This window comes from Oreochromis niloticus, linkage group LG1 (assembly GCF_001858045.2).
Source record: "Oreochromis niloticus isolate F11D_XX linkage group LG1, O_niloticus_UMD_NMBU, whole genome shotgun sequence".
NCBI classification, from domain to species: Eukaryota; Metazoa; Chordata; class Actinopteri; order Cichliformes; family Cichlidae; genus Oreochromis; species Oreochromis niloticus.
This window is the reverse complement of record NC_031965.2, coordinates 15,858,734-15,883,763: the sequence shown is the minus strand read 5'-3', so window position 1 is coordinate 15,883,763 and position 25,030 is coordinate 15,858,734.

The window sequence follows — 25,030 nt, the reverse complement described above, 5'->3', positions numbered from 1 at the left end:
AACACCAAGAACATCCCCCGCTACCACTACTACTACAACTACTACAACTACTAACACTACCATAACTTCCACCACTCCAAAAAAAAATTTTGCACCTGCCCAGCAACATCCTTCTTTCCAACCATGCAGTGAATTATTCTCCCAGTATGCCCTCCAGCTCTTCCTGGACATTCCAAGATATTCTAAAGCCACATGGGATATATAATCCCCCCCCAGCTCTGCCCTGGGTTTTCCTACCATTTGGATGTGCCCAAAATACCCCCACAGGGAGGAATTCATAAGGCATTCTACTAGATAGCTGAACCACCATAAATGGCTTCTTTTAATGTGAAGAAGCAACTTAAAACTCTATTTAATTTTTTGAAGTTTTTGTCATTCTCATCTTCTCTCTTTATGCTTTCATATTATGAGTGGTTACCACTGACAGATTGTGATGATAATCTTCCCATTTAGGATATTCTACTAATTTGATCACCATGGAGTCAGAATCAGAACATCAAACAAGTAGTTCAAAAGAAAGCAATTTACTTAGATTCATGTCTGGTGACAGTGATGGATGTCGGAATGAGGACTCCATGGAATTTCATAGAGATTGTGACTGCTCAGGAGACTGCTCTTGGAAGTTTCAGAGGTTCCTAAAGCTTGGCAGAGGTCACAAAGGAAATTAGAAAGCTAGAAGGAAAACTTTGCTGTATAATAGATCTGTCCTGAAATGTGGGCAAAGGATGTGTATGCTGTTAGCTAACAATGCATGTCTTTTCATCACACGCCCTTCCCAATTTAAAGTTAATGGAATGTTAGGTGTTGACAGAAAACATAAGTGTATGTTAATCACATTTACAAAAGAAGCTGAAACAATATAGTTGGGGATCAACCCTGTAGAATATTTCTTTAACCATTTTTTCCCATTTAATAATTTAAGGAGTTAAGAACAAATGAGTCATCATGGAGGAAGTTCCCATTCTACTGATGGACAAGATGAGAAGTTGCTGCTCAGTTTTTGGAGAGCTGCTACTGTACACGTGACAACAGTGTGTGGGTTAGATAACATTGTCACTCCGGTTTTATCAAAGTGAGGAATTTTTAAAAATGGAAAAGGTTGAGAAACACAGGCTGGGATGAGAAACATCTACCAAGATCCATGAAAAAAGAGACAACCAAGTGCAAGGTCTTAACACTGCTTTCAGTCTTTGGTAGGGAGAAAGAAATCACTCTGGCATCACTGAGCTAATGTCCTGCAGTGTCTTCCATCAGTAGCACCCGAGATGTGCCTCTCCTGTCTACCCTATAAACTTTTCATGAAGAGGGAGGGAAATAATGTGGCTAAGGGAAAATGGAGAAGGGGGAACTGCCAAAAAAAGGAAAGGAAAGGAAAAAAGGAAAGGCAGCAGAGAGGAGGGAGAGACAAGACAGACTCTGAAAAATAAGAGAAAGGAAAAATGAGGGAGGTTAAATTAAAGGAAGCATTAAAGGGGGAAAAGGCATAAAAAATTGGGGAAGGGAGAGAGATTCTGTGAATAACCAAATAAGTAAAGACAACTAAAAGAGAAAAGAAACAAAAAAGTAATAAAAAATAATAATAATTAAAACACAGGGTGCCAGTAGGTTGCTGTTTTCGGCGTGTGCTGGATAGATACACAATAGTGTGCAGAGAGGTATTATCTGTTTTTTTGTTTTTTCATATTTTGCCAGAAAATTGGAAACAGGTGTAGCGATCAACTGAAACTGTCACTTTTTGGGGGATGTGTTGTGGTAAACGAGAGAAAAGGGTCCAAATGTAGGACTCTCAGGGCAAATATGAATTAACAAAATCTAAACTTTAATCAGGCAGACAGAAGAAGTTCTTAAGAAAACAAAACCAAAATACTGTGACGAAACAAGCAAACATGAGGCCCCAACAGCTGCAGGATATCTCTGCCCTGACCGGGGGCCCGCCATCTCCAGTGCCGTCGTGGGTCTCCAGATTGTTGTACTGGGAGTAATAGGCCCAAGTGCCTCCTGGGCCCGCTCCTCCTGTCATTTCGAGAGGGGCAGCCGGTGTGGGTGCAGATGGATGGGTTGAGCAGAGCCGGTGTCGATGGTGTGCTGAACCAGCCGCGTCTGCCTGCAGTCTTCGTCACTAGTGGGAATGATGTCCACATTCTCGTCCAGGAGGCACCTTGATCGCTGGCGCTGGTCAACAGTGAGACCTACACTGCTGCGCTGCCACAGGTCATCAACAGCTTGGGTTGTCTCGGTCGAGGGAGGTTTGTCGGGCCTAGAGGCTGGGGCTGAGGCAAATAGAGATGGTCCAGAGCCCCCGGCGTCTGAAGTCTGTTGAGCGGCAGCTGCCTGAAGCCCGACTTGTCTGTCTCTGGTCCCCTCGGTTCCCTGCTTTTGACCGCACTGGAGGGCCAGAGTCTCTGTACCAAGAGTGATAGCCAGCTTCGCGGTGTCAACGCAGGCCCCCCAGCAGGTCAGTAGATCAAGGCCGATGATGAACTGGTCTTGGAGGTCAGCAAGCCGGAAGTCGTGCACCAGCTCCAGATCCTTCACTCGGATCCGCAACGGTTTCTTCCCCCGCATGTCAGCTCTCTCCCCCGTCACCGTCATCAGCTGGGTGTCGGTGGGCGACCAACCCATCACAAGCGGCCCAGACATTCCAGGGAGCACACCAGGTCGCATCAGGGAAATGGTAGACTCCGTGTCCACCAGGGCCTGGCAGGGCTGGTCCTCAACACAGCAGCACAGGTAGAGTCCCTTGAGGTGCCCGACTAGGCCCACCACCGTGCATCGTTCTTGGAGGGGGGCAGGAAGCTGGAGCGGTGGTCCCCTCGCTACACCGCTCCCCCTTTCGTTTCCCTGAGGCCACGTAGTTCTGGTCTTCGGGCGGGCACCAGGCAGCACCGGTAGCAGTGGTCGGTCGGTCGACGGGGACGCCTCCAGGGCACCGAGGGCTGCAGCTGGCATATCTCCGCGACCTCCCCTCCCTGTCACAGTCTGTGGCTCTGATTTGGGGGTAGTTTGGGGGGTCACCTGCTGGTTAGGTTGCGAAGCGAGCACCAGCTCGGCCCTTTCAGCCTCAAGGAGCGCCTCACGGAGAGTTTGAGGCATGGCCAGGCGGACGTGTTGGCGCAGTCGCTCTAGAAAGAGTCCTCGCAGAAAAGCATGCAGGTTAAGCTCCTCACGGGCTGCTGCTGGGAACTCCAGGTAGCCACAACGAGCATATAGCAATACATCAGCTGCAAATATCCCAGGCTCTCCCCTGCCCGATGGCTCCGGTTGGTCAGCTGCTCTCTGCTCTGATCAGTGGAGTGCCGCTGCCCAAATCGCCTCTCGAGGGCCATGGTGAGGGCCTGGAGCTCATGCTTCCATTTCTTTGAATTTTACCATCATTTTCCAGCTATTTGGAAAGAGCGACAGGTTGGCCTGTGTTCATTATGTTTATCTTAACAGCAGAGGTTACCATTATAATAGCGATGCACAGAAAATAATACATTTTGATATAGAGAGAGATATGTGAAGGTATTAAACATACTGTGGATGGGTGCTTTTATGGGTTTGGTTTCCACTGTGAGCTGTGGGACTAGTTATTTTCAAGGAAAATGTACTGTGTAACAGTTGGGGACTTTTAAAAGGGATTCATATTAAAAGTGTTTTATGTCAGTTGGTCCCACGCTGGTTTACAAATGAGTCGTTCTCTTGCTTCCACACATTCCTTTTGAAAATAGCCCTTTGTATCTGTGATTAATACTTTTCTAGAAAAATTGCAATTTTTTGGAACAAATATGTAAAATTTAGGTAGATGTATTAGATACCTGAACTGCAGTGTTTATGATTTCATGATCTAAAACAAAATATACATACTGTAACTGTACAATCATAAGGAGATCAACTGTCGTCAAGCATTTCATATTTTCAGATTTATTGACTTTAAAATAAAATTAGGTAAAGATGTAGATGACATATAGATGTATAAAATGATAATTACATTTTAAAAATAATTATTGCACTCATAAGCCTGTGCCTTAGCAGAGGATTTGGCTCTTTCTTTCTCTAACACACAGAAAGGAAAGAAAAACAAGCGCCATTCTTCTAATGTAATTACCAATTACACACTTCAATTGAATGTTTAGTGGAAATTGCATGTCTAGTTTGTTTAATTTGAAGATCATTAAACAAGGTAATAATAACTATAATGTTATTTTCATAAGCAATGTTATGTTTATAAACTGTGAAAGATGAAAAAATATTTGATGTGTACTTTTGTTAAACTAGTTAGATTAGATATATGAGTTTTGGATATCCATGGCTACTGTTGTTGTATTGTGAAAAAATACCAAGACCTTGCTTCACAGACCATAAACAAGAACCATATCTCATCTGTTTCAATATTGTATAAAGCTCCCAGGCTCATACCGCCCTAATACCTTGAGGCTGCAAATAGATAAAAATGACATACCTTTTAAGTTCCCTGTGGATAAATGCTTGGTTAAGTGTTCTCTCAACCAGGATATTGTTGGCTGGTAAAGAAGATTTGTTTGATATCAAAAACAATTTACTCAAATTTGCCTGGTACAAGTAAGACACAGTACCTGTTCACTATCACCAATTTATTTATGATCAAATTACAGATCCTGTCTGTTTTGAGGACAAAGTAAAAAAAAAAAAAAAAATCACACTTTACTGTGCTGCCTTAAAGTGAGCTGTCAGCAACAGAACATTAAAAACAGCATTAAAACCATTTGCATAATCGCCCTTATGCTGCAGAACAGTTGTGACTCTTTAGTGCAAGTGATGGTGGTTTTTGGCACCAGAACAGTGGCAGGAGATCTTGTGGGTTGTGAAATGGGGTTTTCATGGACTGGGCTTTTTTCAGTGCACTGCACAGATGCTACATAGGCTTGGGGTGATGAAGGTTTGAAGGGTTTGTCAAGCCATTCCTGAACAGTTTTTGCAGAGTGACCAGTCCTGCTGGGTGTGGCTGCTGCCAACAGGAAATGACACACAGCATTGCATGAGGACGAGAACATAATGTTATTACCTTACCTGTCAGAGGGAGTAATGTTGTGCCTGAACACTTCTTTGATGTTCTGTTTAGATTGATCTCAGTAGAAAAGTGTATAATATGCAATAAATGTTACATCATCAAAAACCTTGTATTTTAAGAAAGGGTCTTTATCAACACAAGATTTGCTTTGTTTAAAACAGTAAATAACATGCATATGCATAAGAAAGCTGGCTATACCTAACAGGCTGTAAGTGAAAAAAATAGATAGACAGATGAATGGGTGAGTTTGATATTTAGTAGCTGTTATATTAGACCTTGACAGACTAACATAAGTAATAATAAGTGAATTCATAGATGTAGCAGTTTGTATGCGGCAAACTGTGTTTTGTTTTTTTATTCAAGTGGGACTTCCTGTACAATGGCCAAGTTCACTGTAATGCATTGTTCTTTGTCTGGCTTGTAAAAAAGGAAAGTGCAATAACTTTGCATTTAACCATACAAGCACAATCAAATTTCAACAAACATAAGTCTGTATAAATATGCTTGAGTGCTTGAATACTTTTGAAAAGGGACAAATTGTTTGTTTTGTTTGTTTGTTTAATATTGTTTTGTTTTTACAGTATTGTAACTAGACCTTATTTTATTGGCAAATGCATAAAATACAACGCTGCGGCCTATAAACAGTTATGCACTCCATATAGCTAAGACCAAAGCCTATCAATGACTAAATGACTCGCAAAGGCTTATACCACTACCACAAGAAATTCTCAACTGCGACTGGTGAGAGCAGTAAAAAGACATGTTCAATGGACACCTCTAAAGTAGGTGTTTGTGTTTTGCCATTCTAATTGAATATGTCAGTGTTAAATTGTAGGTAAGGTTCATGTAAACAGCTCAGAACACTAGCTGTTTGTCTAATTAACAAAATTAAAAAACAAGTTAAAATAACTTCTCGGTGGGAACGAGGAAAAGTGTGTCTGATTTGCTTGAATCTGGAAGTCTAACTGTATGGCAAGAAAAGATAAAAAAGCAGTAAGATGACATAAATCAGTAATATTTATTTATCCTGTGGATGAAGCTAGCAGAAAGAAGGCGGGGGGGGGGAATCACAGGAGAAAAAAGGCTAAGGGTACCTTTTAGTACCTTTACCTGAGTGTCATAGCTACTTCGCTGAAGTGTTGCAGCTCGCACACATGCAGTATCGATGTAGACAGCACTGATACTACCAGCCCAGAGAGAACAAAGAAATAACAAAGGAAAAGTAGGCGGTTGTGCAAATGTCTTGCACAAGTAAGGTATGCAGTGTGCCTGTTAAGGAATGACGGACACGGTGAAATAGAAATTTAGCCCATGCATGTGGGCAAGACTGGCTCTAGCCATTTAAGTAGGCTGATTAGGATTGGACTCATCCCACGCCACTGCAGCTGGAAGGACAGATACCTACCACCATAAGATGGTAAAGTAGTAAATATGGCATGATTAAAAGGCTGTAGTTTGTCAGTATTGTTGGTACTCGAGCCAAAGTTTTAGGGAGGGTTTTGTTTGTTTTTTTAACGCTCTTGTGACAGCACTATCCCTTAGTTCTGCTTGTTCTGCCTAATGACAAGGCTGAACTTTGTATTTCAGAAAGAGTGCTTGTTATCTTGTTTAATATTATGTAGCACAGCACATCACTATTCTTTGTCCAAGAGATCAGCATCTCTTTTCTTGTTTTCAAACTTGAAGCTCCATCTCAAGTACTGAATACTATTTATATATATATATACATACACACATATATATATATATATATATGGGTGGTGATTACAAGCTGGACAATCCCACTCCTCTTTAATCCAAAGGATCCAGGAATTTCAAATTTGTATTCGTGTGACCGCAGAACAGTTTTCCACTTTACCTCAGTCAATTCTAAACAAGCTTTGGCCCAGAGAAGACTGTGGCATTTCTAGATCATGTTAACATATGACTTGCACTTGCACAACAGATTTTTAACCTACTTTAAGTTTTTGTGGATGAAAAAAACAAACTTTGTTCATGAACAGTATTTTTTTCTGGAAGTGTTCCTGAATCCATACAATGATTTTTGTGACAGAGTCACGTCTGTTTTTAATGCTGCCTGAAGGCCTGAAGATCACAAGGATCCATCATTGATTTTTAGTTTTTTCCTCTCTAGATTTCTCCAATGTCTCCGAATCTTTTGATGACATTAAGTACTGTGGCTGATGAGATCTTTAAGATCTTCATAATTTTATGTTGACAGATATTAATCGGAAATTATTGTACAATTTGTATACAGGTTTTTTTTTTTTACAGACTGGTGAAACCGTTTCTCTTCACCCTCTACACTGCAGACTTCTCCATCAACTCCCCACGCTGCCACCTACAGAAGTTCTCTGACGACTCTGCCATAGTCGGCCTCATCACAGGTGAGCACGACTCAGAGTACAGACAGTGGACTCTGGACTTTGTTGACTGGTGTCAGCAGAACCACCTGCTGATCAACGCCAGGAAAACCAAGGAGTTGGTGGTGGACTTCCGGAGACGCAGACCCACCACACTGACACCGGTGAACATCCAGGGAGTGGACATTGAGATAGTGGACTCTTATAGGTACCTGGGTGTTCACCTGGATTATAAACTGGACTGGAGCCACAACACTGATGCTCTTTACAGGAAGGGTCAGAGCAGACTCTACCTGCTGAGGCGGCTGAGGTCATTTGGAGTACAGGGAGCGCTTTTAAAGACCCTCTATGACTCTGTGGTGGCATCTGTCATTTTTTACAGTGCTGTATGTTGGAGCAGCGGTTTATCGGCAGCTGAGAGGAAGAGGTTGGATAAACTCATCAGGAAGGCCAGCTCTGTTCTGGGATGCACCCTGGACCCAGTGCAGGTGGTGGGAGACAGAAGGACTCTGGCCAAAATAACATCTCTGATGGACAGTCTCCCACCCCATGCATGGAAATGTTGCTGAACTGCAGAGCTCCTTCAGTGACAGACTGCTGCATCCTAGATGCATGAAGGAGCGTTTCCGCAGGTCCTTCCTCCCTGCAGCTGTCAGACTGTACAATCAGAACTGCTCCCAACAATCATAGATGTTTACATCAGCACTGTAACTGCAATAAGTTAATCAACCGATTCGCACTACAACCTGGTTTGCCTCTTATCTGTAGTTATTTTTATTTAATTTAATAACTGTACAGTACTCTTTGTATATAGTAACCATTGTCCTTAATGTAAATATGTAAGAAAAATTGTGTATGTTTCTGTTCTGTGTCCTGTGTACTGTTTGTTTGTATATGTGTCTTTTTGGCTGCTGTTACAACCAAATTTCCCCTTGTGGGACAATTAAAGGATTATTCTATTCTATTCTTCTAACTCTGCCTCACTAAGATGTTTGAACTGTCTGAACTGTCGTCAAGTAACCAAATTAGTTGCAAAATGTTCCTCCAGCTGTTTCTTTTTAGTGGCACTTACCATTCCAACCTTGTGTTGTTCCTGTGCCAAATTGTTTGAGATGTGTTGTTTGCATCAAATTCATCAAATCAAGTCAAAATGAGCCAATATTTTTGATGAAATAATCAAATATTTTACTGCAAACATGTGATATGTTTTCTATATTTTATTGCTATTTTTAAATAATTTCTTTCTGTTTTTATTTACATTTTAAACACCCCGACTTTTCAGTTATTGGGGTTGCACACACTGTATTGCATACATGAAATGCTAATGATGACAGTTTAGACTTTTTTGAGTTGCATGATGCTCATTCATGGAGAGAAAATGGCTAAATGTGTTGCTTTTCATTTTAGTTTTTTAATTTCAACTGCCTTTAGTCTTTAGCTTTTTTAAAGATAGCCAGATTGCTATCTGGTAGTGTTTGTCGTGTGGTTCAGTGGATCACATAACTTGTCTTGGAAGATTTCCACCAAACCAGCTGTAGAAGTGCAGGGAGTTTTCAGACAGTTTCACCCTGTGAAACCGAGAAAGGGATGACACTCACTTAACATCCACTGTGGGTTGATGTGTAATAAAATATTGATAATGACTAATGGTTCAGTCTTACATTTTCTTATGTGCCTGAAAGGTGTAGCAGCAAGGATGTCACGTACTCGACAGTATATGTGGTGAATACTAGATGAATTCTTCACTCACTTAAGCACAAATACTTAAGACTGGTTGACAGGGACTTCAGGATTTCACTGATATGCTGTAGTAGACTATCATTTTCTTCACTGTAGCAACACAATACAAACCTTCCAATAGCACTAAACTGCCTTTAAATTCTACCAAAGCTTGTCATCTCTGAATATCACATTCCTAAAGTTAGAAACATGTTTTTATACCTATAGGTTGATATTTTCTAATTATTACTTAATTTTACAGTTAAAACGGAGTTTTCCTCAAGATGCTTCCTCAGTCACTTTTGGGCATTTGCTACTTTGGAAAGTTTATCATTAATATTCTGTCTTTAACCCTTCCCTGCTCCCCATGTCCCGGATTAACAGCTAAGTTAGCAATTGCCAGAGGATGTTAATTAGAAAAATCAACAAATTAATCAGCTCAGGCGGGATGCGCGGGTGAAGGTCGGTCGTTGTTGTCTATCAGCAAGGCCTTTGCTGTTCATTTGGCTAGACAAGAAAATCCCCATGGCAACTCACAGGAAAGAGGGCATGATAGAGCAGATGGCTACCCTTTTACTCTCTTCACCCGTGCTTGCCAGACAGACGATGCTACAGGTGTGCCAAGATGTCCATACTGGATGAAGGCCCAGTCCCAGGTGTTCCCCACCACATTTACTCTTCTTCGTCCTTTCGCTGCAGTTTCACCCAAACCAGCCTTTTCCTAGATTCCATACACCGGTTTTTGTTCTCGGCTACCACTGCCTTTTCCATACCATTCCGTCTCTCCTTGTTCACCTTATGCCAAAGATCAGCTGGCATGAGGTGATTCACAAGCAGGTAAGGGGAACTACAGCCAAGGAGAAAGCTTACATATCTGTTAGCCTGAGGGGCCTGTCCAGGTGGCTGCTCTGGTAGGTAACATCAAGTTTCTGACAGGAACCGTGATAAATGAAAGAAAAGATGATGTGGATATGATCTTTTCTAAGCCAGTAGGAGATGCTGCAGGTGTACCGTTCCTATAAAATGAGTCGAAATTGTTTGATAGATGATAGTTTTTAATTTACCGCGAAATCAACCACAAAAAATAATCAGATTTTATTTTATTACACATCACAACAACTGATGAGAAGTTTAAGAGTGCTTCTGTTAAGGTACATTGATGTTTTGAGCTTCTTGGCTTTTTAACGTGCTATTAGTAGCAAAGATTTGGAGCAATTTCATCATTTTAAACATCATATAATTTTGATTATGGTAAAATGTGACGATGGATCAGTTACATTTTGACCAAAAATGTTACATCTCAATGTGTCTAATTAACAAGAATGATTCCAGTTGCTGATATATTTTGGAAGTTGTGGTCAAAGTTGTGAACTAACTAGTAAACACAAGTCTCGTCAGAATGGGCAGACCAAGCTGAGGCTAGTAGACCAGTTGTGTGAGCAAACTGATAGAAAAAGTGCTGGTCTTAATTAGGAAAGAGACCTGGAGCCAGTTGCACTGACTGGTTTTTACTAAGTTTGGTCCTAACTGAATATGCATTATCTGACATGTAAATATAATAAAGACATCTCAACTTAGGAAGCTTATTTTCACTTGGGTTCTTCTCTGTTTTTATCCAGCTGTATAGCTCAAAAGAAACAGTTTCAGTTATACAGTTATGGCTTACAGCGCTCTGTGTATATGTGTGTGTGTTTCTTTGTGCATATGTGAGTAAGAGAGAAACCACACTGAGCATAACAGATATGACTGAATAAAAGTCAAATCTTCATTTGTCAGCATCAAGGAAATAAAATGTATTAAAAATGCATTTGATTGTTATGTTAACATTGGTATCGTTGCTGCTAAACAGCAGGACGGCCTTCTTCCTTCATTAAAATATATGAAAGATGGCTTTTTCACTTCAGATACTCTATTTTTAGGTGTCTGACTTAACACCATGAATAAATGTCAGATAATTTATCTGAAAAATAGAAAAACGTGTCATTTTTTTGCTGCCAGTAACAAAGTAAACAACATAAGTGAATGTGAATACTAAGCAAATGGCCACAAATTACCTTTTAGTCTCCAGTCAGCTAAGTCTGAAATATCACCATGGCCACTCTTAAGCACAGCAGGTGTTAAAATCCTGCTATCCCTTTGACAAGAAACCAACTGCAGAGGACTTTAGAAACCCACAACACTGAGTGGCACTTCAAATGGCAACCACAGCTAACAAGGCTGAACAACATAACAGTAGTTGGTCCTTAATGGAGCCCAAAGCCTAAGCAGTGATTTATGTTGGAATATAAACAGATGTAGTTGCGCTGGAAAGGTTAGTGCACAGAGGCTTCTTTGGTCTCTGTCTATATTTGTTTCAGCCTCTGTACGCAATCACATTAAAACAGGAACGGTATTATTCATTTGCTTGAAATATTGCTTGATATAATATCACATCATAGTTTGACTTTAGTTTGAAGTGTTTTGACAGTCGTTCTCAAAAACAGCATTTAGCTTGATTAACACACACTTTACATTGATTTCTGAAGTAAAGTACCCTGATAGCCAATGATATGCTTGATGTAATGCATTTAGAGAGGAGGGTGAATGGGGTTTTTTACATTTTTGGAAAAACTAATTTCAGGGTTTTTCTGATACTGCATTTTCCACATTTATTGCACAGGGTGTTGCTAGCCATTTCTTATTATCTGTTACTGATGCCTTCCTCTGTGGACTCCTGTCAAATAAGCTAAAGGTAGATGAACTGGATATGTGCACAATTACAAACTGATTCTAATCTAAAGTATTTAATACAAAGATGCATCTTGCTTTAAGGATTTTGAGGCATGCGTAGTGTATAGTGTGTGCTTTTGCTCGTCTGTCTTCTTTGACAGACCTGGGACATGCTGTCAACTTGATGGCTTGATTCGATTTAAAAGAGACAATCTCTTTGGAGAAATGATACATTCAGGAAACTTCTGATCCATGCATATGTGTCCCTGACTAGGGATGGAGTTCATCACTCGTTTTTTTTTTTTCATGTGAGCACAACAACCATCTTGACCAACACCTGCTTTGATTTTGCATGTCTCTGTGGATTACATGGGAGTGGAAACAAGAACCTTAATAACTAACAGCTGTTGAGCGTTTTAAGACAATTATTACATAGTATTTACTACTATTTATCATTACGTGAATGAAATGTAGTGTTACCAGTAACAAACAATTCCTTGGCATCTCATTGTTGTTCTTAAACGTCTAAGATAATTTCCAAAATAGCAATGGTGTCCGCCAATGTCTCATCAAAAACTGCTACTGGTAGGTTCTAGACTATAGGTGTCCAGCTGTTTACTTGCATTAATCTGCATTCATACACTATGCTATGTTGTCTGAAACCAGCTGAATTGGCTTGACAGGTCCTCTGTTATTTTTCCACTAAATCATGTGCATTACTTTGAGCACGATCTACAAGAGGATGTTCTTTTGTTGACCGAACAAAAAATTAATGGGTATGTTTTTGCCAGTTGCCTGTTGAGTTATGTTGCAATTGCAGAATGCCATCTACATGCTGTGGCGAGAACAGATTTGAACAATCCATTGTTTGTCTGCAAAGACAAATGATTTTCTACGACAGCTTTTGCTATATTTTCTACAGTCCCTGCTGTCAAAATGGGGATTAATCAGCTAGGAATCAAATGGTTGGGTGGGGGGGGGCTGTAATGCCTTTAAGTGGGTGAAAGGCTGCTTTGATATACCTTTCAAATACCCAAAAGAAAAAGTAGACTCCCAAACTTCTAAAAGTCATACCTTTAACCTTTACACCTACAGGATGAAAGCTGAGTGGAAGAACATGTGCTCATGGAAGAATAAGCAACCTTTAGGTCTGCAAACACAAACCAGTTCCCACTGTCAATACCAGCTGTGCAGCAAATGTAACACAGCAGCAACAATGAAGCAGCAGATGTGCTCTCCACATATGTCACAAGGAAAATATATTTGAGGGAACGGCATTAACTAAAACTGAAGAATCAGATCCATGAGACTAAATAAAATGTGGCTAAAGTCAGTCTTCAGCTATAAGAACATCATATAAATTTCCAATTCTGAAGAGAAAAACATACTGAAGTGAATGTTAAGCTCATGTATGTTATAGTTTATTGATAAGTAGCTACATAATATACGTGTTAATTTTGTCTCTCATTGTAACTGACTCCAGGAATCTTTTTTTTTTTTTTTTTTTTTTTTGCCAGGGAGTCAGTTTTGGCAAATCCAGAGAAAAAATATATTTCATCATATCCCTGTGAGGTCTCAATAATGGAGAGACAAACAAACAGCAAGTACTGACATTACCTCTTATGAACAACAGTGAATTTTTAACAACCAGTGCAGAAAAACCCAGAAGCTATGATGATGATAAATAAATAAAGACTACAACACACAATGCGGAAACGGTTAGATGAAGAGGTTTCTTCATCTGAAGCCCAGACTTCCAACACGTGAAGAAAGGGGTAATGCTTTCGTCTTCATCCAGGAATATGCTGCACATGGTGGGCTCTGCATTTCTTATACAGAAGGTTCTCCAAAATGTCTAGAAATAAGATTTTTAATCAGCCAATTTTGTATATTATGTCACTGTAAAAACATTATTCTCTACTTTCTGTATTTGTTTTGATTGGGTTTGAGGTTGTTTGAGTTGTTTGGGTACTTGCAACGTATAATTAAAGTCACTATATTTGACATATGACATTTTTGACAACCTATCATCCCACTAGGTGAGATGTTTTTATGGAGTGGACAAAGTAAAAATAAATGTCATTCAAGGTTGAAAATAGGCTTTGGTTTCTTCTGTTTTCTTGTCAAGTAAAAACATAAAAAAAATATTACCATTTACTTTCATTAGCTTTATAAAGAATACAATACATGAGCATGGGAAAAACAAGAATGGCATATAAACTAAATACAGCCCAGTTGTTTGTTTAAAATCCTAAAGAAATCTGTCGGGTATCATTTTTTGGTGACTATGAACGCTAACTCAGCTCACCAAACAGATTTTTCACTCTTAGTACATAGTAGTGTACAAACCTGAAGGTTATCATTTTAAACCAAAGGTTATACTGTTTAATGAGAAGCACAAGGCCGTGTTTGAGAGAAATTCCCCACCTTAGGTCAAGAATCCACTGTGACACAATACTGTTAAAAGGTTAAAGCAATGTGGGTTAGCAGGGAGCGAAGTGCTCCAGTACTACTACACTTGAGACCTTTATCTCATCAACTCCCTTTATATCTCCCCTGCTGAGTATCAAATGCACTCCTTAACAACATGTACGTTTATATGGGTTTCTGTGAGTATAGGTGATATGTGTGTAGGGCTTCTGAAACAACATTCTACCACCTGTGGTTGACTTTACATTTAAATCAATATTGGAATTATGGATTGCTTGTTTAGTTGATATGTACTGTATATTCATTCCAAAGTCTTGGGTCATTTCTTACCTACAAGTGCTTGACCTTTATCAAATTTATTCAACACAAATTGAAAGTCAAAGAAAACTAAATTAAAAGTTCTTTGTACATTATAGTGAGGATGACAAAACATTACAATGCATTAAAGTTTGTTTAAGCTAAAGTTATCACCCAATGACAACATGAATGTTTTCTGGGATTTGTATTTTTACATGTAGATCCATATAAGGTTTGGATTAAATCAACATTGAAATAATTGTTTGGATATTGTTACATAGAAATTTGATAAGATGGGAGAGTATAGCAGAAAGTTAATATCTCAAAAGCAGTTACAAGATTTTCACTTCAATGCATGTACTGTCTGAAAGTTGGACCTCAAAGCAACAAGTATGGTGAAGACCAAAAACTGAAAACAGAGAAACTCTCTTTGGGTGGTTGCATTGGAAGGAACCAAACTGAATTAACTCAGCAGCAATTTGTGAATGTCTAAACTATAAGGAAGGATATTGCAAGGATGTGTATGTATGGGGAACTGGGGATGTATGCACATTTATATAAAAGCCATTTGACTCCCATCACCTGAATGTAAAATGACTACATCAATCAAAATTGTACTATCAACCCAAAGGGCAGACCTCTATGATTTGATCTCCAGTCCCTATACATTACCTTAAACCCATTAATGACTCTGGCTCTTATAAAAGCAGAAGTATTACTTTGGATTGATTATAAGCTACTGGAGTCTTTCACAGGAAGAAAGAGACAAGTGAAGCTTGCATTATTTGAATATTCAAAGACCTGATGTAAGTGTGTCCTTGGGTGAGTGGTTATATGTATATATGAATAAGAGCATAGCTTTTATTTATCTCTCTTTTATTGTGGTTATTTTTACACAAACAGACACAGAAAGCAAAAAGCAAACCAACATTTTTATTTTATTTTTTTTGTTTGTTTTTTGCACACAGACTGCAGTACAATTTATACCATTTATACACTTCCTTTGCTGGATCCACTGAACATGAAGGAATTTACCAATGTTTTGTCTTGTCTGTTTTTTAGAAACTTGACGCAGTGTGATTTAAGGATTTATTTCTCACCGCTCTTCACTTCCATTTGGACAGATTGAATGCAATGGTTCCACTGAGCTAACAGCAGATAGTATTTGACATTTATTCAGGGGCATTACAGTGTGAAGGTTATCGGTGGAATTTTTTAGGCTTGTGCCATATCTGATGACTTTCTCACAAGTAAGACTTACATTTGACTTGAAAGGCATGTTCCTTCTTGTAGTTAGAGATCAGCTTCTTTCTGTTTCACTGGGCTGGCAAATGGCTGTGAGGCTGCAGACAATAAAGTAGGCTTTGTCACCGAGTGAAATTAGAGTTATGTGATGATTTATATTTACAAGATGTTCTTGTGTTTCAAATACTCAGGCGAGATGTGGATGCCAGGAGGTCTGGCACTGTGCAGTTCCTTGAACACCTCTTTTTTTGCATTCTTTGTGTGGGCTGGAATTAAAGTATGCAAGGCATCAAAAGCTATATTCTATTGAAGTCAGCAGTGCAACAGTGTGTTGGTTTTCTATCTTTAATTCTGACAGTTTTAGAAACAAATTTCTGTTAACAGCACCGTTATTTCTGTAGATCAGTAATTGTAGCCTACGCATTAATGCATTATCCCAACCTGAGTAATGTTTTGTGTTGCCGATTTCTCCTTTTGGGATATTTGGAGTATTTGGAGCCCTCCACATAATAACTGCAGCTTTGTTTGGATCTACATCCTGAGGGTAATAGCAAACTAAATGTTCTAAACTTTCTACTATATTAACTAGCTAGTTTTGAAATTTCCAGGTAGTGTAGTTGCTATAAACAGCTACCATCAAGAAAAGAGTCCTTTTCCAAGCTCATTTTATTGACTCTACTGCCTCCTCCAAACATTGTAGTTTGGATAGTACAACAGGATTATAGCTTGTAGAAAAGGTTTTCTTCACGGCGAGCATCCGTCACTGGTGGCAGAATAATTAGGCTCAGGTTATTTTGGGACTGGCCGTGATGGATACATATGCAGCAGTAATAATAGAAGCTTAATTTATGAAAACAGTAAGAGGACATTTAGATGGTCCAAGTCTGTCTTTAAATAAATATCCACAAGTATTAATTCTCCAGACCTTATGCTAAGCATGATTAAGTGTAGAAAGTGAGGCGCTGGCACACAAAATAACATGATGGTGAATAACAATCTCTGATAACGCGATGTAAACGGTATATTGACCTGCTTTTATTGGACAAAGTGTCACAAGAAAACTGCTAATGGCTTTGTTAGAGATCTGGCTCCTCATTATAAAGAAAACATGTAACTGAACTTGTAAATCTTTTAAATCTTTTAAATATATTGGAGGGAAAGTCACAGCACACATTATATTGTGTCAGTTATCAAAGGAACTGTGGCGAAAACAAAAGTAAGGGAAAAGAGAGGAAATTGAGACAGCATGCAGTTTTCCAGCTTGCTGTTTGTTCACCTCGGCTTTCTTTTTTCCCGTTTGTGTAGTCTTGACCCTGAAATTTGTACACCACATTTGCATGTAAGTAATGACTGTAACACAGCAGTGCATACAGCTCTCCTGCTACCGCCTCACATCTTTATTCTTTTGTCCCTCTCCATGCTGCTGCCTCCTACCTTCTTAAACTGAACAAGAAAATTATGAGCATTATTAAGCTGATCATTTTCCCTAGACCCAATGTTCATTTTTGGTGAAGTCCACCGAAATCAAGTCATGTTTCAATGCTACTGTGTTGTTCACATTTTAGAGATTGCATACTGAAAATCTTTGAAATTTTTGGTTTCAAAGATGAAAAATGAAGGGCCAGTGTCACAGCCCAGCTCATGTGCCATGAAAAATAATAGGATACACTGCTGTAAACAAAGTTCAGCAGTGTATTAACTAAAAGGAGCAAAAAAGTAGCTCTAGAAGATGTGTTCATATTTGTTGGATAAGTATTTCAGTATTTGTTGTATAGTGTTGTGAAGTGTAAAATGTAAAATACCCAGGCCAACCAAAGAAATAGCACAGTGCTGGGTGCATGAACAGTAAGAGAAGACTGAGACAACCAGCGTTTAAATTCTCCAGGCAGACTGTCCACATGATCCCAACTGCACTAATGAACTCCACCTACCAGGGACATGCAAGACAATACAAAGCGCCAAACATAGGGAACAAACGGCAAGCCCAGCTAAGAGCTGTCAAACCCCATTCAATAAAGATAGATCCTTAACCCCAAACCAGTTTAAAATTGATACATTACATGAGCCATTCTAATACTGCTGTTGACTTTTCAGCAAACATCAGCAAACATTAACTACAGATTTTCTGGCTTCAACCAGTGAAACATTTACAAAAACAAAACTAACCTCTGTTTTGACCTTGCCGACATTCCCTCAGTTACCTGGTACCAGAAGGACGCAAATAGGAAGAGGAGACAAAGATTTGAAGAATTAAACATTTGAATAAAATAAACTATTAAAATAGTAATAAAATAAACATTTCAATACTTATAGTTATCTAACTATTTGATATTAGCTGACAATGTTAAATGTGGCGTTAAATTGGTTAACATTACTCCTGCAGATGTTTAATGCTGAGATTATTTTAAACACTTCATATTCATGATCAATCTACAGTAATGTATCATATTCTATAAAATCATACATTTGAAGTGCGTTTCCTGTGAGGACAGAAACACAGACCTACATTTTGATTTTTAAAAGTATGTACTGAATATATCAATATAAAAAATCATAGCTGAATTAAAAGGCTTGAGTATTTGACTTGTTAACTGTATACGCGGGATTAAACATTAATGAAAAATTAAGTTTGTGTATTACCAAAACAGCTGGTTGGATGCTGTACATTTGGTCAATCAAGTGATTTCAACAACAACATCAACATCAGAGCATGTTCTTAAAGAGACAACTAAAGGCATCCTAGTAAATATCAATCTGGTTCCAAGGTGTTGGGCAGTGGGTACAAGATTCACGAGAGGATGCTGAGCCCTCAAGCTACTCTCACTACTAGTCTTTTTCCCACTGTTTGGTAAGAGACATTCATACCAGATGACCCCTGGAGGTCATTTTGTAAGGTTCTGCCAGTGCTCTGCTCTTCCTCCTTTCACAAAGGTGTCCTGCTGATGGGTTAAGGACCTGTCCAACTCTCCTAAAGTAACTGCCTGCCTCCTGGAAATCTCCTCCATGCTATCGGGATTGTGCTGGGAGACACAGCAAACCTTCTGGTAGTGATACCTGCTGGAGGAGTTGGACTACCTGTGGAGCCTCAGTAGGGTCCAGGTAACCCCTTCATACTGTCAGTATGACACTGACCCTAACCGAATGCAAATCTTGTGGAAAAAACAGAAACGATGAGGAAAAATATGTCAGTGGCCTCCACCTGTAAAAACATTCCTGTTTTGGGGGGTTGCCTAATTGCCGCCCTTAGTGCACCTGTTGTTAATTTCATTAACATCAAAGCAGCTGAAACTGATTAACAACGTCCTCAGGTACTTAAATGAGGAGATCAATATCCCAGAAGTTTAATTGACTTGATGCTATACTCTAATTAAAAAGTGTTCCTTTGACATTTCACATAAGACAGTTATGAAATGGTACGAGCATGAGGCAAATAGACAATGGCAATGAGAACAATATAACAACAAGAACAATATTTGTTATATACATTGTTACAAGCTACATCAAAGCAGAGTGTTTGAGTTGACTGAGTTAAATTCCACCAGTAGTCTTTTATGATGAAATATATTTCATATATAAATAAATAATATATTTATTGTAGACCCAAGTGTCAACCTGAAATGACACTAGTTTCATGAACTACATTAGCTAACTGCTTACATACATAGTGTTTACATTACTTTTGGCTAGAGGGGCACAGCCTAACAATCGTGTTTTTACGTGGCGATGGCCTTCTCTTGTCTTTAGAAATCTGAGATTTATACATTAAGGTCAGACAAAATAGATAAAAAACCTAAGTTGTGTTATTCGACTGATGCAGCCCCCTGAATTAGGACATAGCTTTGGTCTGATACCTCTCAGTGTTTCACATGGAATAAATATATATATATATATATATATAGTATATTTAGATTATTTTTGCCTCTTTATATTAAAATGTGAGAATATATAGATATATGCACAAACTGACAAACTGAAATACGTCAAAATTTCCGTGATTTCCTTTAAAACTCAGTGATGGTGTGACAACACCACAGGGGGAACTCAAAGGAATTGAACTGACCTCCAGACTTCCCAGATCCAATTTTGATCAAGCATCCATGGGATGAGCTGGAACAAGCTGCACCCGTTAAGGCTCCAATAACTCCCTAAGCCATTCCAGTGTGTCTTTACTTTATGCTCCCTGCTGATAAGTGAATCATCATCCCGATCTACGGTCATGTATGAGATCCAATCAAAGCTTTAAATGCTTTCCATGAAAGTGAAAGAAATCACCTGATTTAAACTGACTGCTTCCCCTGGGATGAAGTCTCCTTAGACAGGCAAATGGGAAGTACTTGTAATTTGGCTGCTATTTTTACAAAACTCCCATTCTTACCACTTGCACTTATGCATGTGTGCATCTCCTCCAGGGTGACAAAATGGTGACTCTCTAACTGGAACTTCATTTTGGGAGGTGGCTGAAAGCAAAATCCGGTGAGTAGGGTGGCCAGTGAAGATTAAAAAATGTATTGCTATGTCCCCAAAACACTGATTGTCACACTGCTCAGTCACTGGCCCTGCACATGTGTGTGTGTGTGTGTGTGTGTGTGTGTGTGTGTGTGTGTGTGTGTGTGTGTGTGTGTGTGTGTGTTTTATTCACTTACCTCCACAGCCCACCTAGAGCTGTCCAGTTGGATTGTATGGATTCGGTGCTTCCAGAGGGGTTCAACCCATTTGCTCCCTTTCTTATGGGCTAGGACAGAGTGGAAAATACCAGAAAGGAAGAGGTCAGACCTGACCTCCATGGCACATCCCAGCTAAAACCCTGCATCATTTATCCCTCTTATTCAGTGAGTCTGTGGGTTAGGCTAACTTGATGTTTGTGATATGCACTGGAGGACATATATCGCAGAATCGAGAGTTTGTTCCAGAAACACATCACGAGGAATGACTCAAACTGACTCGAGTGCCGTAAGTTAACCCAGTGTGTCATAAACTGGCTGTGTGCAGGCAGGAGAGGACCCAAACTCACGGGAAACGAAACGTTAACTCAAAATGCAGCTTGATTGGCTGTAAGGGAAAAGGCGATACAAAACTAAACTAGGAAAATTCTAATAATAACACACTTGGGGAAACACAGGTACACAACCATGAGGGAGGACATGACACGCGGCTAATCATAATCATAACAAGACAGGGCAGGAGCAAACACAACATGACGTACATTGACGGGAGACTATCAAAGTAAAACAGGAAGTACACAGAGACGGAGACTGGAGGGGGAGAGAGAACACGTAGGAGCACGAGGGAGAGCACAGACATGATGGGCTGGGGAAAAATGGATAAACATGATGGAATAAAACAAGGAGGGGAAATGGGGCACAAGAACTCACACCGCTATATAAACACAGACACACAGGGGGAAATCTAAAACAAAATCTAAACAGGATAACCTAGGAACAACGAGTGGACTTAAACATAATGCAAAATGGCAAGAAACAAAGGAAAACTCAAAACACTGAGTGAAAAGGCCCAGGACCATGACACAGTGTGTAAACCTGGTGCCTTATGGGTCTGCTGTGGAGACTAACAAACAATAAGAACAACTAAAGAGTATTTTGTGAAATCCCCACTTCTTTGTTTTGCTTTGTGGTGGGTGGAAAAGTGAAGTGTTTTCCAAATTGTACTGGGTCGGATTTCATGCAGTGTTTGGGGTGTTATGTCTTAAATGTACAAAGAATCCATTGCGTGGCACCTGTCAGATTAGCCTCACACAGCTCATTCAGTACTGTTTGTATGTATGTTTGTTGTTCCAGAGATGGTGAGTAGATGATGATCTCATCCAAGATCATCATTTAGGTCCTTGACTCCAAGACTGTGGAATCGAGGACAAAATCACATTCGAACCACCACGTTTCTCTTTCTGCTGGATCTACTTATATTTCAAAGATAAAGGCACATTTATTTTCATCATTGCAGTTGAATTCAGTTGCAATTGGTGTTAAAATTGAAAGTTAATGTGACACTGAAATTGCTAAACTAGTTATATCATAGGTAAAGTTACTGAAAGGTAGGACTAAACTTTAAAATCATTCTGGCCACACAAAATATGATTAGACCTGAAAAGGTTTGTAGGGACCTGACACCTGAATGATGACTAAAAGAAAGCGAGACTAAGATGAAAACTATAGCAAAAATTCATAGGATGATTTGTGTCCACAGTTCAAGTTCAATGGAATCTCCACTTGGCATCTAGTACCAATATTTGTGTATGTCTTCAATTTTTATCTACAAGTAACCCAACAGTTACATTTCACCTTGATCTGTGGTCTGTTATCTTAGAGCTTTTAGTCATCAAGTGCTCCTGTAAACCTTGACTGTGGTGTTCTTTTAAATGCAACCCCAGTGCTTCACATACAATATCACATCCAACAGCATCTGTATAACTCATGTTTTTACTACACAACCATTATACCTCACATTAAATGAAAGCTCCATGCTAAGATACACTTACCTGAAGCAATTAATACTTACTATTTATGCATATGGTTTTCTTTTATTTTCACTTAGCTATCCCAAGGTCATTTCAGAAGAGTCAAGGTAACTGACCCTGTTTTTGCCAAGGCAGAAAATGTAGTGCTGTTCCAAGTCACACATTTCACAGTTACCTATTTATTTATTTGTTTGTTTGTTTATTAACATATTTATTGTATTTGCTTTTCAGAATCACATGGATTCAAGGGCTCTATTGTTACTGGTGTTTTTGTGGCAGTAGGATATTGACACAGATGTAAAACAGCCAATCACCATTACAGACTGCAGATGTGTAGAATATGGTTTCTAGATAGCAGAATTGGCTTACTCTGTTTTCCGCCTTCCCCCTTTTCTCTGTGGCTTATTCCACAGGACCTTGTTTTTTGTTTTTATTTCTTTCTTGGCTGATGTTCAATAATGTCCCTTGTCTACAAAAGCCTTCTAATGCTGGAGCTGGTTTCCCAGTCCATGTGAGGTCTCCTAAATCTTGCAGTATTGTTCCATTATTGTGGCAACATTTATAAAATATTCTTATATCTAAACTTGAACTTTATTTGAAATTAAATTTATGAAGGTATCCTGATGGTCAAACCACAAAAGATGCTGAGTTTTAAAAAATGGTAATGCAAGGTCGTGTAATCCCATTTGCAATTCTTGCCCCTGTTGCAGTATAATAATCTTCAGTCAACCTGAAAGGATGTCACCTACCTAGTGATTTCTTCTTGGTAGCACAAAGGTAACATAAATGAGCACTTAGGCAGGAACCAGCATAAAAATAATTTATATCCAGTCTACACTTTGCTACGAGATAGGATCCTTCATTAACAGGAACTCTTAATTATGGATAAGTAACTGCTCATACAGTACATGGACATACTTGGTGTTAACACTGATCAATGAGACCCTACTTGGTTACCTCCTCTCTTCTTGCATATGTTCAGACTGCACAGTTCAACCCACTTAAACACGAACCCTCAGGTTTACAGCTTGTTCCACCATTCCTGAGCATAGTTCATGTGCTACATTACCAGCTGTATCTGGAAGTGATGTAAAGACAACTGCAGTTCAACCATGCAATCTGCTCCAAACTGCTTTTCTTCACATACTGAAGTTGAAAGCATACAGCTCACACTACAAATATTTTCAACATCATTGGGAGAGAAGAAAGAAAAAAACATTAAATCGCCAGCAACTGATGATACACAAATGAAACCTACTGTTGTGTGATGACTACAGCCTTCACAGAAAGACGCAAAAATGTTTGAATTGTTATAGATTTCTTACTCATCAAAGCCATCAGTGCTGATGGGTCACCACATTCATATACTAGCCCATCAGTATTCATGTGGACATCATACCACTCCTGCCATCTCATTATGTTAGTGTTGTGCCTATAAACTACCAGCTCACATTTAAAAACTGTAGAACTGTGCCTGAAGCAAATTGTATCAAAAATACACCAGCCCTGCAGGAAAATGGAGCCTGATGTCTATAAAAACAGCTTGCCTTCTGAACAGGACCAAAATTCTAACCACCTGTATGAGCCCTTATAATTGTTTGAATTTCAGACTTAACTTGTTCATGTTTACTTCAAGTCACCTCATCCCTGACGACTCATGGGTGTAACCTGGTATTAAAACAGCTCAAATATGTTGAATCAATGAAAGAAATAAAGATAAAATATGTTGAATATGTCCCAGCGAAGGCATTATAATGTAAAAATGTTTGAGTGTAAAGAAAATATCACTAACAGACAACTGAGGGTTGAATTCTAATCAACACCACAGAATAGTGCTACACTATTAGCACTATTAGCAAGGGAGCCCAGTGTAATGCCATGCTCATTAATCTATGATAATACTATAAAAACCACCACTCTCAACATGGGCATGGTGATTAACTCAGTCATTAATTCTAACTCATTAGTCTTTTTGGTCTAACCACTACTAGGCCAAACAAAACACACATACAAACATGCAGAAGAAATGTTATTGAAAGTTAAAAGGATGAATCCTATGTGTGTTTTAAACTGCATTAAAACAGAAGAAAAGTCGAATTCAGTAAGATCTGATTTATCACCTGTCAGCTCTTGAATGTTTGTGAAACACCAGAGACATCTATTAAGAGCACAGGAAAATGGCTCATTACAGTGTGGTCTGTGTCTCTAATGGGGGTGTGCTTTATGTTTGCTGCAGGACAAAAAGATTCTGCTAGCAGACAAGCATAAAGATGACAATATGTTACTCGAGTAATTTGTCCGTTATTTACAAAGGCAGACTCATCCAATGACACTGTTAGAGAAATAAAGTCCAGTGAAAATGGCTTCCTTTTTAAAAGAGACCCACGTTTGACAAAATTGTCTATTTTTACACTCATTAGAGGACAGTTAGGACAGTTGCCTGAGGGAAGAGGTCAGTTTTCATTTGATAGAGTCATGTTTGGATTTTACTTGAAACAATGTTCCTCCTAGGATTAATTCAAGGGACAGTACATTTAAAAGTGCCTGACATCTAAAATATTCTCAATTCTTTATAAGTACAGTCAACCCAATGCTATTCTTACAGAGTCAAATACTGCTAAGTGTCATACCCCTGGTGCATGAGGTTATGGCAACAGTGATATCTGTCTAATCTCTCAGTTATGGATGCTTGTTAAAAATCCCTTGACAACTTATTTAAACACACTGGGTTTTTTAATGATGCCTCCACTTTTTCCAAAACCAAAG